This window comes from Macaca mulatta, chromosome 7, assembly GCF_049350105.2.
Source record: "Macaca mulatta isolate MMU2019108-1 chromosome 7, T2T-MMU8v2.0, whole genome shotgun sequence".
Classification (NCBI taxonomy): Eukaryota; Metazoa; Chordata; class Mammalia; order Primates; family Cercopithecidae; genus Macaca; species Macaca mulatta.
The window spans coordinates 30712286-30727204 of NC_133412.1; positions in this window are offsets into that span (position 1 = coordinate 30712286).

The window sequence follows — 14919 nt, forward strand, 5'->3', positions numbered from 1 at the left end:
AGTTCCCTTTAGGGGAGAACTTGAAGAGGTACAAAATGGTAAGAAAGTATAGGAGAGAGAGAAAACTCAAATAAGAGCCATTTGAAAAGATCTGTTGAGTAGACACATTTCAACTTCTCTATGATCCCTAAAGTGCAGTATGAGAGAATTCCCTAGTGTAACCAATTTCAGTAGCGAGTAAAGAGGAACCTTGAGATTGAAGTCAGCTGAGACTCCCACGAGGTAAATTAGTTTACTTGAACCACGGGGAGCTCATTGAGAGGGCCCAATCTGAGACATCCTGTGTTGTAGAGAGTCAGAGCCCACAGGGGTTAAGATCGTGGTGGAGGTTTTGAGAGGATACACACCCAGGAATGAGGGGATAACTCGACACTGAGTTTCAGACTTAACTATCTAACTGTCAAATTGACTCCTCTGTTGGGTATTAATAGACATCCTTGTAGGAACCACAGCAGAAGGGCAGAAACCACCCACGTGAGGGAGCACAGTGAGTGCATTTGTCTAATTCCAGCTGCAATATAGGGGAAAGAGTTGATCATTTGCGTGACACACTACAGTGGAAGCCAGAAACAGATCTGGATGAAATGAGAGTCAGAGACTAAATTAAAATGCTTACTGCTGAACTCCATAGCAGGAGGGAAACTCAAAGTCCAGGGTAGGCAGGAAAGCAGTTAAATAGCATAGCCTCTTTTTTATTAGCTTTGATTGTTCTAGCCTTTTTGTCTCTGGTCAAGGGGCTATGACACCCTTAGTGCCTGTTGAAGAACAACAGAAACAGATGCACAGCTGAAGCATGAGCCAGCCCCTCTTTTTACATCACTTAGTAGCTGAAGAGCAAAACTATAATTTAATAAAAGGACACTGGACTCCAGCTCAAGCTCTGACATGGTTTTATACCGGGATTCAGTTAGAGGTGTATTTGTGAGCTTCTGACACCTTCCAGAAGGTCAAATCACAAAATTAAAATATTCTATTGCAAATGATGCATGGGTTACAAAACTATTAATATATTTGCAAGACAAAACAAGGCTTCAAGTAATTGCTTCTGCACTCTTTAATTTGTTGAATCCTACCTCCTCCTAAAAGCATTTACAGAAGCTTCCTTCTCTGAAGCTTGGCCCTCAGTCCCCTTCATCTTCTCCACTTTTCTCCACAGGTGCTGCCTTTACTCATTGCTCTAACTACCACCTATATGTCAATGACACCCCCATTTGTATCTCTAGCCAGACGTTTCTACTATGCTCTAGACTTGTATGTTTGACAGCCTAGTTGATTTCTCCACTTGGATAACCAGCAAACATTTCAACGTTTAAAATATGGTCGAACAGAGTTCTTAACTTTCCCTCCCAACCCTGGTTTGTTGTTCTGCCTTGAATCTTCTCATTTTCATAAATGGCACTACCATACACCCACCTCCTCAAGCTGAATACCTAAATTCACCTTTTTCCTTTATTTATACATCAAATTTATCAGCAAATCCTGTCCATCTGCAAAATATATCTCAAGTCTGTCCAATTTCTTTATTTTCACTGCCACCATGCTTGTCCTAGACTGCACCATCTGGCAACTCTGGGTAACTACAGTGGCCCTCAACAATGACCTGCTTCCTGCTTTTGCTCTCCTTTAGTACTTTCTCCATACAGCAGACAGAGGGATCTTTTAAAACTGTAAGTCCGCATCACGTTTAAAATCTTCCAGTGCCTCCCCATCTCATACAAGCCAGTAAGAAAAAGCTACATTCTACATGATCCCATATGATTCCAACTTTATGACAGGGGTCCTCAAGCCCTGAGCCAGGGACCGGTACCAGTCTGTGACCTGTTAGGAACTGGGGGAGGTGAGTGGTGGGTGAGCCAGCATTACCACCCGAGCTCCACCTCCTGTCAGATCAGTGGCAGCATTCGATTCTGTTGGAGCATGAACCCTATTGTGAACAGTGCATTTGAGGGATCTGGGTTGCATGTTCCTTATGAGAATATAATGCCTGATGATCTGAGGTGGAACAGTTTCATCCTCCACTACCCCCATCCATGAAAAAATTGTTTTCCACAAAACTGGCACCTGGTGCCAAAAAGGTAGGCAAACCTGTGGAGACAATAAAGAGATAAGTAGTTTCCAGGCATCAGGGAGAAGGGAAGGAGGGATGAATAGGCGGGACACAGAGGACTTTTTGGGCAGTGACTCTGTGTGATACCATAATGGTGGATATACGTCATCATACTGCTGTCAACATCCACAGAGTGTACAACACATAGAGTGAACCCTCGTGTAAACAAACAACTTTCATTTAATAGTAATGTAGGAATATTGGTTCATCAGTTGCAATGAATGTATCACTGTGATGCAAGATGTTCATCATGGGGAGACTGCCTGTGGGAAGAGAGGGGGTATATGAGAGCACTGTACTTTCTGTTCAATTTTTCTGTAAACTTAAAACTGCTCTAAAAGTAGTGTGTTAAATAGAAATCTGCCTTCCTAACCATGTCCCGAGAAACTCGAAATGCTCTGGCCTCTGGCTTCCTCTTTGACTTCCGCTCTCACCCTGCTCTTGCTTGCTCATACTGACCGTTGGTATCTCACAGGCTCCATGCTCATTTCCAGCTTAGGGCCTCAGCACTTACTGTGCCCTCTGCCTGGAACGTTCTGCCCCCAGATGCTTAGCGAGTGCCTCTCTCTTCTTGTTGCTCAGGTCTCTGTTTTGTGTCACCTCTACCCCGATGACCCTTCACACCAGCGTCCCTTGCTGCCTGCCCTGCCACTGATGTTGCTTCATCCTGTCTTGCTGCCTTCTCAGCACTCATTAATGTTCAAAAGTATCTTGTTTATTTATCGTTGCTTCATCTCTGGCACAGATTCTGGCATATCGTAGCTCCTTCATATTGAGGTGTTGAACTCGGGGCATTGGAAATAAAATAAAATTTTAGATATGATTTCTTGTAGGTAATCATTGTAGGTAATCATGAAAATGGCACAGGTGCATGTACTATTTATGTCTGTATCTCTGTCACATCAAATGACTCTGATCCACGTCACTGTGAGGGTAGAGACCAAACTGGTATCATCCATTCAAAATAAATCTGGGGTGTCCATCCAGCATTATGCTTGGTGCATTATAGGTGTTCAGTAATTATCTGATGAAGGAATACATGAAAAATAAATGAATGAAAGGCATACAAAACAATACTATCTCTTCTCACCCATGATTTCACTAAAGTCAGTTTTTAAATGTCAAATTTCAAAAAAGGTGAAGGCAACTTAGTTGTATTTTTAAACATTTATTTGATTCAGTAGAAGCACACTCAAGAAATTTTGTAATTAATAGTATAGACACATTTTCTCCATTGTACCCCCATCCAGTCTGTCACCCAGTCTGGTAGATCTTGCCCCCTTAATGTGTCTGTGCACAACCCTCTACTTAATCTCTTCAATCTCTGCATTAGCTCAAATACTTAGGACTTCTGTTGGGATGATTGGTAGACACAAAGGTGCACTGGTGTGAAAACGGCAGACTACTCCCTTGTATAACTATGATACACATGTTTCCTTATATAGAGAAGTCCATTTCCAATATCTAGGACTAAGTGTGAGTGGCCTGGCACATATCCAAATGCCTCCTCATCCTGAATAGTCTGACAGCATTCTGGGGATGGCAGCTATAGTGTATCTTATCTGTTTTGACTTAAACAGTTCAATACCTATCTCTGTCCCTACCAGGTGCTTCTGCAGTAGGACAAGGCTTGGACCTGGGCATTTAGCAAAATTTCTTCCACTAACTTGGATTGATATGCTTCCTTGATGTGCTTCATTCCTGTAAGAGAATGAAAGACCATTCTCTCTCTTGACTACCACGCCACCGAAAGAGTATGAAAATGTCCATGAATTTAACTAATTTAGCCCTAGTTAGCCAATCATTGAATCCTTTTGAGTGTGTATTTGCTCTCTTACTTGAATCTCTGTGCTTCAGCCTCTTGTTGTGGCCATAATCCCTCTAGGCCAGTTAGTGATTCAAAGGGCCAATCATCTTCGATGGTTCCGCAGTAAAGACTTTAAGTTTGTCTACAAGACTGGACTGAAAGAGCTCTTTTCCAGCTGACTTGGTTTTATCAGCCACAATAACAGCCAGTCAATGAGCTATCTATGAACACGCATGCATGGTTGATCCAATTCAGTTGTTAAGATGCCTGCAATAACATCAATCCCATTGATTGCTTTGACATTAATGGCAATCAGCCCTTATGATGACAGGCCAGAAAAACCTATTTGATTGGGAAATTATCAATAGAATCATAATCATGCTTTATAGATATGTCCTAGGTGGGTATTAGGGGACTTTTCCTTTCCTTAACTCCAAAAACTGATTGTTCTTAATTCAAATTATAATCAGAAAATGGCATATGTGTGAAAGGGAAAGGGGCAGAGCACGTTGTGACTATAGGATCAACAATTCTTTTCTTAGTGAGCACACATGAGGCTCCTTCTTTGATCATAACCAAAAGGGCTATCCCTAGTTTTAATCCTTGTAATTGCTGTGAACTCTATAGTCATTTCATTTTTCACACAGACCTGTTCTCCCAAATTTAGAGATGGTGGCAATGGCATTTGGGCTATTTCATAATTTTAACAACTACATTAAATTAGACACATATAAGCTGATTAATGCAAGCTAATTGTTCGCAATTTGTTTATTCTTCATTTTGCTTCAAGTAGCAATTTTGTAGTTATCTGTCTAACCATCCATCCATCCATCCATCCATCCATCCATCCATCCATCCATCCATCTATCCATCTGTTCCTCCATCCACACACACACGCGCGCACACACACACACACACACAGACATATACACATAATGTATTCAAAATATGTGTGTGTGTGTTGTATTCTTTGTATTTATCTGGTTGCATTAATTAATTTCTTGTTTGAATAGAAATGAGCAAATATGGTCCACTACCCAATCAGAGAGGGGGAAAGTATTTTATACCAGAAGTTCCAAAATATACTTCATATTATTTTTGGAAACAGGTAGGAACTAAATTATACATTTTTAAGAACAAAGGAGTTTCAAAATCTGAAATTACATTGCCACATCAAATTCATAGAAAAATATAGGAGAAAGCCATACAAAAAAAGCCATTTGTATGAAAAAGAAAATTTTTATAGAATGAGAGTTGCAGACTAAGTACAGAAAGCATGAAAATGAAAACATACGAAGTAAAAACACTTAACAGCATTGAAGTGTGAATACATAAATGATTTCCTTACTTGCAACACAGAAACTAAATTATTACATCAGTAATAAACATATTTTCAGATAATATATTTTTCCAATTTGGGTTTCGCGGTTATAGAGAATTTTAATCAGATTATATAGAGTGAAGAAAGCAAAGGAGCCCATGTATATTGTACTTAGTCTTTTTCGTTAGAGGTTGTGTCATTGATAAATCTAGGTTCAGAGCACAGCTTTTCCCATCCCTGGTGGGCTCTGCACATTTCTCTTGACCCTCTGCAAGGAAGATTATTTCTATATGAGGGATTTGATTTCTGCTTAACTAGCAGAGGTGCAGGACTTCATTTCATTGACAGCTGTCCAAGTGTGCTTCATCTTTGGCCAGGACTGAGAAAGTTTTTCTGTTTTGTTTTTTTTCAATTCTGCCGTGTGGTATTTTCTAAGACTAGATTATGTAGTATCAAGTAAACTCAATAATACTGAAGAGCAACTGTGATGCCATGAACATGATATGATCAAACTTAATGACTGAAATTACATGACAACTACTTAATGAACCAACTGAGTTAAAGTTGGCCACGGGATGAAATTCAGATGCTTGATGAAATGCTGAACATCTTATGTCATTGTGGAGGTGACAAACGCTGGTGCTGTCATCAGATAACATTTATATGGGGAAAAAGTAACTCTTTTGTTTGACTAGACCCCTTTTTCTTTCGAAAAGTCAAATTACATTTAAGTGGCAACTGATATTTATAGTCTTCAGAATATAAAATGGTGGTTAAGTAAAAGAAGGGCTCCATTTTGCTCTGTAATTGTGAATAGCAACAGGCTCTGGAACACTTAACACTGTTGAAGGAATGCTTGGGCTGCCAAGTAACTGGTTCTTACACAGAACAAGCAGTGGATCAAAGAGGCAAAAATTAAGATGGCTATGCCATTGTTGCAATAGCTTTGTTTTGCTCCAGCTAAAACCAACATCCAGACTCCTCTATTCTTTTATCTTTCCATTCAGTCTTAAATTTTTACTTACTAACTCCATGATCCTGGACTTGACAATTTACTTTCTCTGGAACTCAGTTTTCCCATCTGGATAATGAGAATTTGAGACTTGCTCAGTGAATGATCTCTAATTTAAATAAAATTTTAAAGTAAACATTACCCAACTTTGGTATCAATTTTAATTAACAACTTACTTCGTACATTCCTTATACCTGTTTAGAAGACACTAGTGTTTTGTGTCTATAATAAGAAAATGCAGTGTCTCAGCAATGATAATTAATAAATTGCTGTTACAAGTAATGGATCTCACAAACATAGTACTTCAAAAGAAAAAGAATCAGATACAAAAGAATAAATATGGCATGATTCCATTCATATAAAGTTGAAAAACAGGCAAAATTGATACACCATGAAAGAAATTCGATTCGTAGCTCCATTTATTGGGGGGATTATGACTGGGAGGGAGGCAAGAAGGGTTTCTGGTGTTCTGGTACAGTTCTGTTTCTTTATCTGGGTGGAGACCGTGTGATTTTGTACACTTTGGGAAAATTTATCATACTATACACTTATGATCTGAATACTTTGCTGTATGGTTGTGTTTACTTAAAATGGACACATAAATAAAAGGTATGCTGGGCTCAATGCCTTCACAGGGAAAGGCAGCACAGAATAACAACGTTATCTGTTGAGTGTTTACCATGTACCAGGCTCGGATAGAAGGTTTGTGGATACATTATCTCATTTAATTCTCACAACACTATTAGAATACTATTATTATCCCCAGTTCACTGATGAAAAAACTGCAATACAGTAGCGAAATTAACTTGTCCAAGGTCCACGCAGGTAGTAAGTAATAGAGACAGGTCACAAAACACAGACTTTTGAATGCACAGCACGTGCTCTGAACCACGGAGCTACAGAAAATAGTGGGCTCTGTCTGGACTAGTGTGTCTGAGTGTGAGTTCTTCATTGTCCTGGAGCCTCAGTTTCCTCTCTGCTTCCTTCAGCTCTCACATTATAGTTCAATCTGAATTGATTAACAGGTTCATGCATCTCTTTATTTCTCTTTTTCTCCCTGTGGCCTTCCCCTTAAAAAAACAAAACAAAACAAAACAAAAAAAACTCTTGTTATAGCCGAGTGAGATGTTAGCATACAAAGAGAACTTTAGTCTGAAGTCCAATTGCAGAACCATTTTTTGTTCTTCCTTTGCAGGTAGGTGGAGTGCTACCTGTGCAAGGGCTGTCTGAATCTGTTCTAGGGTTATGTTGCAGTTGCTATTGTTTAATACAATCCCATCAACTTCGAAGTCATCGTTGGTGCAGGCCCCACCCATACAGGGGCTAGTTTCTCTAAACAAGGCATTCCTGTGCTGCGGCCCTGCTCATTTGAATAAGATTTTACCTGGATAATGCAAAAGGCATTTTGAGGAATGCATCCCAGCATTTGAGGCAACTCCCAGCAGAACAACCTGCCATTTGTGATGCCTTCTTCAGGTTAAACATTTTAGATTAATCAATAAGTAAATGGCAAATAAATGGCATGAGCCCCATGTTCAATATAAATGAGATCAACTGAAGAGGCAGAAAAGGGCACTTTTGGCACCATCCAACACGCCTTAGGAAGTGCTGCCTTCTCTGCCTACTTTGGCTGAATATCCAGAGATGCTTTAGAACATCAGAGTGTCTGGCGCCTTTTGTTTTAACACATGGACTTCATTTTGGGGTGCAAAGGTTTTATTGTCCTGAACCTCTGTCACCCAGAAGAAAAGTCATGACTCTGGCAAAACGTTCTCCTTCCTCCAATATAAATCTAAGCAACCAGCCCCAGAATAATACAGTGGCACGAAAATGCCAAGACCAGAGCAGGAGCATCGCTGCCTTGGAGAATTTGCCAAACGCTACTCCAAATATGCTTTTCCTAAGGAATCCCATTTATTTCTCCCAATACTTTCTGCTAATTTACTTCAGTTACACTTTTCAGATATGTAATATCTCATTTTTGAGAAAAATATGTTGCAGCCAAAAGAGCTGACCTTGGTGCATTTTCAGACTCTCTGCTGTGTACCTGACAAATGAGGCACCAAGGCCCTTCCATATTCTGTTTGGGGGGCTATTGGCTGAGGAATCCTTGGTCATCCCACCTGCCTGGCGTCTAGGATCATGATGAATTGTCTCCAACTCTAGCCTCAGATTGTTTTTTAACATTTAATTTAGTTTCTTCCTGTGCTTGGATGAACATGGCCATGTTATGGATTTCTGCTCTAATGTACACCAGCAGGCTGGAAGAACAAGCCTCAGCAAGCTGTGGAAATTAGAGAGACTGGATCAATAGGCAAGGTCATGACCCCCCGGCTCCGATTCTGTACACTGTCCTGAAATTCTCTCCCCTGGAAATCCTCCTGCTGCTTCGAATGTGAATCCATGTGCATTCCCAGAGAGGAATTCATGTAAACAAGCCTGCCTCAGCCCCTCACATCTCAGAGAGCGACACCCATAATCACAAACACTAAAAAAATTTGTATAAACAACCACCTAGGAATATAAACATCTAGGCATTTGCTTTAGGTGCAGTTTGTGAACTCCATTGGTTAAAAGGCCCTTTCAGAGGGAGGAAAAATAGATGAGGACAAAGAGACAGACGACCTGCCAATTCCAAAGCACACCTCTAAGAGATAATCCTGTGTCATGCACACACCTCTAACAAAAGGATAGACTCTTCTGTCCCTATGTCTTGCAATTTTTATGAGACACAAAATTGGTAAAATCAACCTGATTTAAACTCTAAGAAATACCTCTGGGCTCAATAAGACAGATTTCAGAGAACATGTTTGGAAATATTTTAAAAGACAGCAGGTGACTTTTAGATCTTGTCAATATGAAGAACCTCCATTTCCAAACACAGAACAATATCCTTAACAAACCAGTTTTCTATCTGGAGATGTACAAGTTGCTGTTGTTCAGAGTTATAATTTTCCTGGGTGGCAATAACTAATGCATCAAAACTTCAAACCCACTAAAGCAAACCTGCTACTGGTAATTTATCATATTCACTAATCACTGGTTCCAAAATGACCTGACATCAAAATGATCAATTTAGGGGGGGAAAAAGCACCTTAAAGATCTGTCTTTGGGAAGAAGGTTAAGGGTGTGCAAAAAGTGGGAGAAAATGAAAGGAGATTTGGGTCGAGGGGAGGAGGAGAAGACCCCAAGAGCCCCTTTTCATCTGGAATCTGAGTGCCACCTTCATGTGCAAATCTGAAGCCACATGGCCCAGGAAAGTGGGATTTCTTTTATTTGAAAAGTAAGTTCAGTATATGATAATCCACATCTTTATCTAAACCCCTTATTCAGGAACAACAGCGAAAGAACTTTCTAGAGTCCAGTATTTCTATGATGTTTGGTAGTTTTGCTTCACAATTTAGATCACTGGGCTATATTTGAGGTTGTAGGGGGTGATTCTCTGTTGTATTTTTGACAAACCACTTAGCCAGTCCCTTGTCTTCGTATTACTGCATAACAGAGATTTGAAGTGAAACAACATCACACTTGAAATCTCCAGATGGAAAATTAGTTTGTTGAGAATATTGCTTTGTGCTTGGAAGAAGGTTGCTGCTGGCAAAGGATATTATTTGCAAGAATTCTGGGCCAGGCGTGATGGCTCATGCCTGCAATCCCAGCACTTTGGGAGGTTGAGGCGGGTGGATCACGAGGTCAGGAGCTCAAGACCAGCCCGGCCAACATGATAAAATCCCATTTCTGTAAAGATACCAAAAAAAAAAAAAAAAAAAAAATAGCCGGGTGTGGTGGCGTGCACCTGTAATTCCCAGCTACTCAGGAGGCTGAGGCAGGAGAATCACTTGAGCCTGTGAGGCGGAGGTTGCAGTGAGCCAAGATTGTGCCATTGCACTCCAGCCTGGGTGACTGGGCAAGACTCTGTCTCAAAAAAAAACAAAAAACAAAAAACAAAAACAAAAACAAAACCAAAACCAAACACACACACACACACACACACACACACACACACACAAAGGAATTCTGGAAAGTTAGGGTGCTTTTGGCAACCCAGAAACTAATTGCAAAGAAGAAGTATAAATCTTGCTCTTTGACAGTACTTTATTTTGACAGGAAAATACACACACAACCCCCTATTTTGTTTGTAGGTACTGCAAGAACCACATTTGCTCTGATCCTACAGAAATAGCCTCAGGGAAAGATCTAGATATGAACAGGGATTGGTGAGGATTGGTAAGGGAGTGATTTAGAAGATACAAAAATGTAAGTGATAAGGACTTTTCTCCTGCTGAGTGAAGGTTTTCAGTTTGGAAATACACCCCACTTTTGATCATAATGGCAAGTCACAATGAGTATCTGGATGCATAAATGGCTGTTCAGAATCATAAAGTCTAGAGCAGGAGCTAACCTATTATCCAGTGTTTTCCTCTAGATGAATAAGGTTATGATCTCAGTTTTTCAGTGTCTAAGATCCTGAGACATTTACACATCCTGTCCAAGGCCTACCTACCAGGAATACACAATTGACTGCAATTCTACATTGCTGTCTCTTGATACAGGGTTTTACCTTCATATAAGGCTACGTCCTCGTTACAGGATTCTCCTGTAATAACGACCTCCAACCCCTGATGCAGGACTCTATCCCTCATACAGAGTTTTAGCACAACGAAGGGTTCTGCTCCAATACAGGGCTTTACTCTAATACAATAGGTCTCTGTTCCTACTGTGGGGCTCTGATCTCCCATGCAGGAATTTATTTCTGTTCTTGTGATTTAATGTCGCATAACAAGTTGCCCCGAAATTTAGTGACTCAAAACACTAACAGCATGTATTTGCTCATAAATGACAGTTTGGACTAAGCTTGAGGTAGATAGCTTATCTCTGCACCATGTGGCATCAGCAGGGGCATCCTGAATCATCTGGAGGCTCCTTTATTCACAGGTCTGGTGGCTGGTGCAAGACATTGGCTGAGGCCTCGGTTCTTCTCCATGGGGGCCTCCCATGTATTCTCTCCACCTGGTGATTCAACTTCCTCACAACATGATGGTAGGCTTTCTTGGAGTAGAGCAAGCATCCCAAAAACGTCTAGCCTTGGGAGTCACATAGCATCTCTTTTGCCTTAATCTATCAGTTGATTCACAAGCCGCTGCCCAGATTCAAGGGGAGAGAACATAGACCTCACCTCTCAGTAGGAGGAGCCTCTATTTCACATTGTAGGATGGAAAGGAGATATGGTTGCATTCAAGAAAATACAATCTGCTATAATTTGCCTTCTGGCTACAGCAATTCAAATCCCTCCCATGTGCTAAATATATACATGCCTTCGCTTCAGTGCCCCAAGTCTCATCCCAATGAGCCATCAGCTTAAAGTCCAGGATCTCATCATCTAAATCAGGTCCTGATGACATGGAGGACCCTTGGCTTCAGATCCTGGAACACTGGTCTTTTTCATATGAAGCCCTGTGAACTACAGAGACGAGGATCCACACGGATAGCTCATGTCTGCTCCACTTGTTGTCAGATAGGGCAGCTCCCAGCCTGGGGGCTGGAAGCATCTGAAGTATCCCTCACTTGCACGTCTATAACTGGTGCTGGATCTTGGCTAGGAGTCCCAGTTTTTCTCTAGGTGAACCCTTCCATATGTTCTCTTTGTGTAGTTTATTTGGGCTTCCTTACAGCACAATGGCTGGCTTCCCTAGAACAAACATTCTAAAGAGTGAGCCAGCTGGAAGCTGTAGTCTTTTTGTGAGCTGGCTTCAGAAGATACACAGCATCACTCTGCTGCACTCCATTGGTTGAAGCCTTCCTAAGCTCTGTCAAGATACAAGTGGAGAAGCCCTAAGCTCTACTCTCAATGAGAAAGCCTCAAAGTCACATTGTATAAGAAGAGCAAGTGGGATGGAAAACATTGTAGTCATTTAGGAAAATGCAATCTGCTAGAATGGACTGCCTTGCAAAACAGTGAACTCCTTTCTACTGCGGTCATTCACAGTGAGGATGAATGACTAGCAGTCAGGAGGGTTGCAGAGGGGATTCCTAATATGAACAGAAATTTCGACTAAATGACCTTCAAGGTCTCTTGCATCTCTCAGATTCTATGAGGCTATAGAAACAACAGTGGAACCCAGGTACTCTGAAGATTGTAGGGAGCTGAATTGTATAGGCCTGTGGCATATAAGAAAAAGTCCAGGCTAAAAAAGGACATACGGATAAATTGAAGGTGCTAAGGATGCAGCCCTAGGATAGCCTGTGTCTGAATACTGTGACCTTGTCTGCTAACAAGAGCAGACGGCCATGACCCTGGACATTTCAGGCTGGCAAGAAAGGTGGCAGCTCATATAGAAGTTTATATTGACTTTAAACCAGGGTGAACCTGCAGCCTAAGAAGAAAAGAGGCTGTTCTTTTCTTCTACACTCTGCTGACCCAGAATGTAGACAGATACAAAAATCCATGAACCTTTGGACCAATAAGAGGGAGATGGGACTGTGTGCATGTGTGAGGGCTTTATAAGCCACAAAGTGATGTGTCAATGTTGTTCATTGTGTCAGGACTCACATTCATGCAGCAAGACTTCTGTAAACAAAACTGAACCCTCTCTTGTGCTCTGTCCCATACATGGATTGCTTACCTTTGGTCAAACCATCTTTCCATGAAGGGGCTTGTCTGTGTCCATTTCCTGTGAGACTCTTGCTTAACATTCTGAGTCAATCAATCAATTTGGTTACAATATTGGCCTTGGACCAGTGACAGGGGCTGTGTTAGTGGACACAACCTCACAGTGTGCCTCTTTAAACCTGCTGGCCATCTCTTATCATGTCTTCTTGTCATCAGTTTTTCAAAACCAGGCATTTTTTCTGCTGCCCTCCACTGGGCTGGCTTCCAACAGTACCTTGCTCTGGGGCAGAAATGTACTGGCAAATGCATAATTCAGTGGTTTGTACTTTGCATCTATTAACCATGGCACCAAATGCAGGAATGACACAATGGTGAGGCTTTTGCTTAGACAGTGTTTTTCCTGAGTGAAGCTTAACATTCAAACCAATTTATAATTCCTTTGCATAGTAGATAAGTATCATAATAGTCTTTTAATAGATGACTCGACGGAAACACATACATTATAAGGTCAATGTCACTGCAAATTATTACAAGAGGTACAATTCAAGGGTCCTAACTCTTCGTATCTAACATTTACTTCTAGATTATGCATAGTACATAGTAGGTTTTTAAAAATATCCATTGAGCTTTATTATATTATCAATAGTCAATTAAATAAAATGCAGCTTCAAGACTTTTTTAAAACCAAAGACTGACTTAAGATAGACACATTCAACTGGTTTGAAAATCTCCAGCTGAAAAATAACCATTATGTTTCTGCTAGATAAATGATAGCAGCCAGATTAAGTCTCAACTAACTAAATATCATATCTACTTGCCTTTATGCAAGTTGTGAAAGCAGAAATAGAACTGTAGCAGTACATTTTTATTTATTTTCCCTATCTTATACTTACATATCTTTTACAAAGTGCAAATATTCATAATTCTATTCATTCACAGAATAAGCCTAGGAGAATATGTTAGTATAGATAGTTATTCCTGTTTCAAAGACAGAGGTCAAAAGGTTAGAAGTGATTTATTTATTTTTGCTATTCTTTTTTTTTTTTTTAATTTTAAGTTCCAGAATACATGTGTAGAACCTGTAGGTTTGTTACATAGGTATATATGAACCACGGTGGTTTGCTGCACCTATCTACCCATAAGCTAGGCTTTAAGCCCCACATGCATTAGGTATTTGTCCTGATGCTCTCTCTTCCCTTGCCCCCCAGCCCACAATGGGTCCCCATATGTGTTGCTGCCCTCCCTGTGTCCATGGGTTCTCATTGCTCAATTCCTGCTTGTGAGTGAGAACATGCAGTGTTTGATTTTCTGTTCCTGTGTTAGTTTGCTGAGGATGATGGTTTCCAGACTCATCTGTGTCCCTGCACAGGACATGATCTCATCCCTTTTTGCAGCTGCATAATATTCCATGGTATATATGTACTACATTTTCTTTATCCAGTCTATCATTGATGGGCATTTGGGTCGGTTCCATGTCTTTGCTATTGTGAATAGTGCTGCAGTGAACATACTTGTGCATGTATCTTTATAGTAGAATGACTTATATTTGGGTATATACCCAGTAATGTGATTGCTGGATCAAATGGTATTTCTGGTTCTAGATCCTTGAGGAATAGCCACAGTGTCTTCCACAATAGTTGAACTAATTTATAGTCCCACCAACAGTGTAAAAGCGTTCCTGTTTCTCCACATCCTCACCAGCATCTGTTGTTTCTTGACATTTTAATAATTGCCATTCTGACTGGCATGAGATGGTATCTCATTGTGGTTTTGATTTGCATTTCTCTAATGATCAGTGATGTTGAGCTATTTTTCATATATTTGTTGGCCACATAAATGTCTTCTTTTGAAAAGTGTCTGTTCATATCCTTTACCCACTTTTTGATGGAGTTTTTTTTTTCTCGTAAATTTGTTTAAGTTCCTTGTAAATTCTGGATATTAGACCTTTGTCAGATGGGTAGACTGCAAAATTTTCTCCCATTCTGTAGGTTGCCTGTTAGTTCTGATGATAGTTTCTTTTGCTATGCAGAAGCTCTTTAGTTTAATTAGATCCCATTTGTCA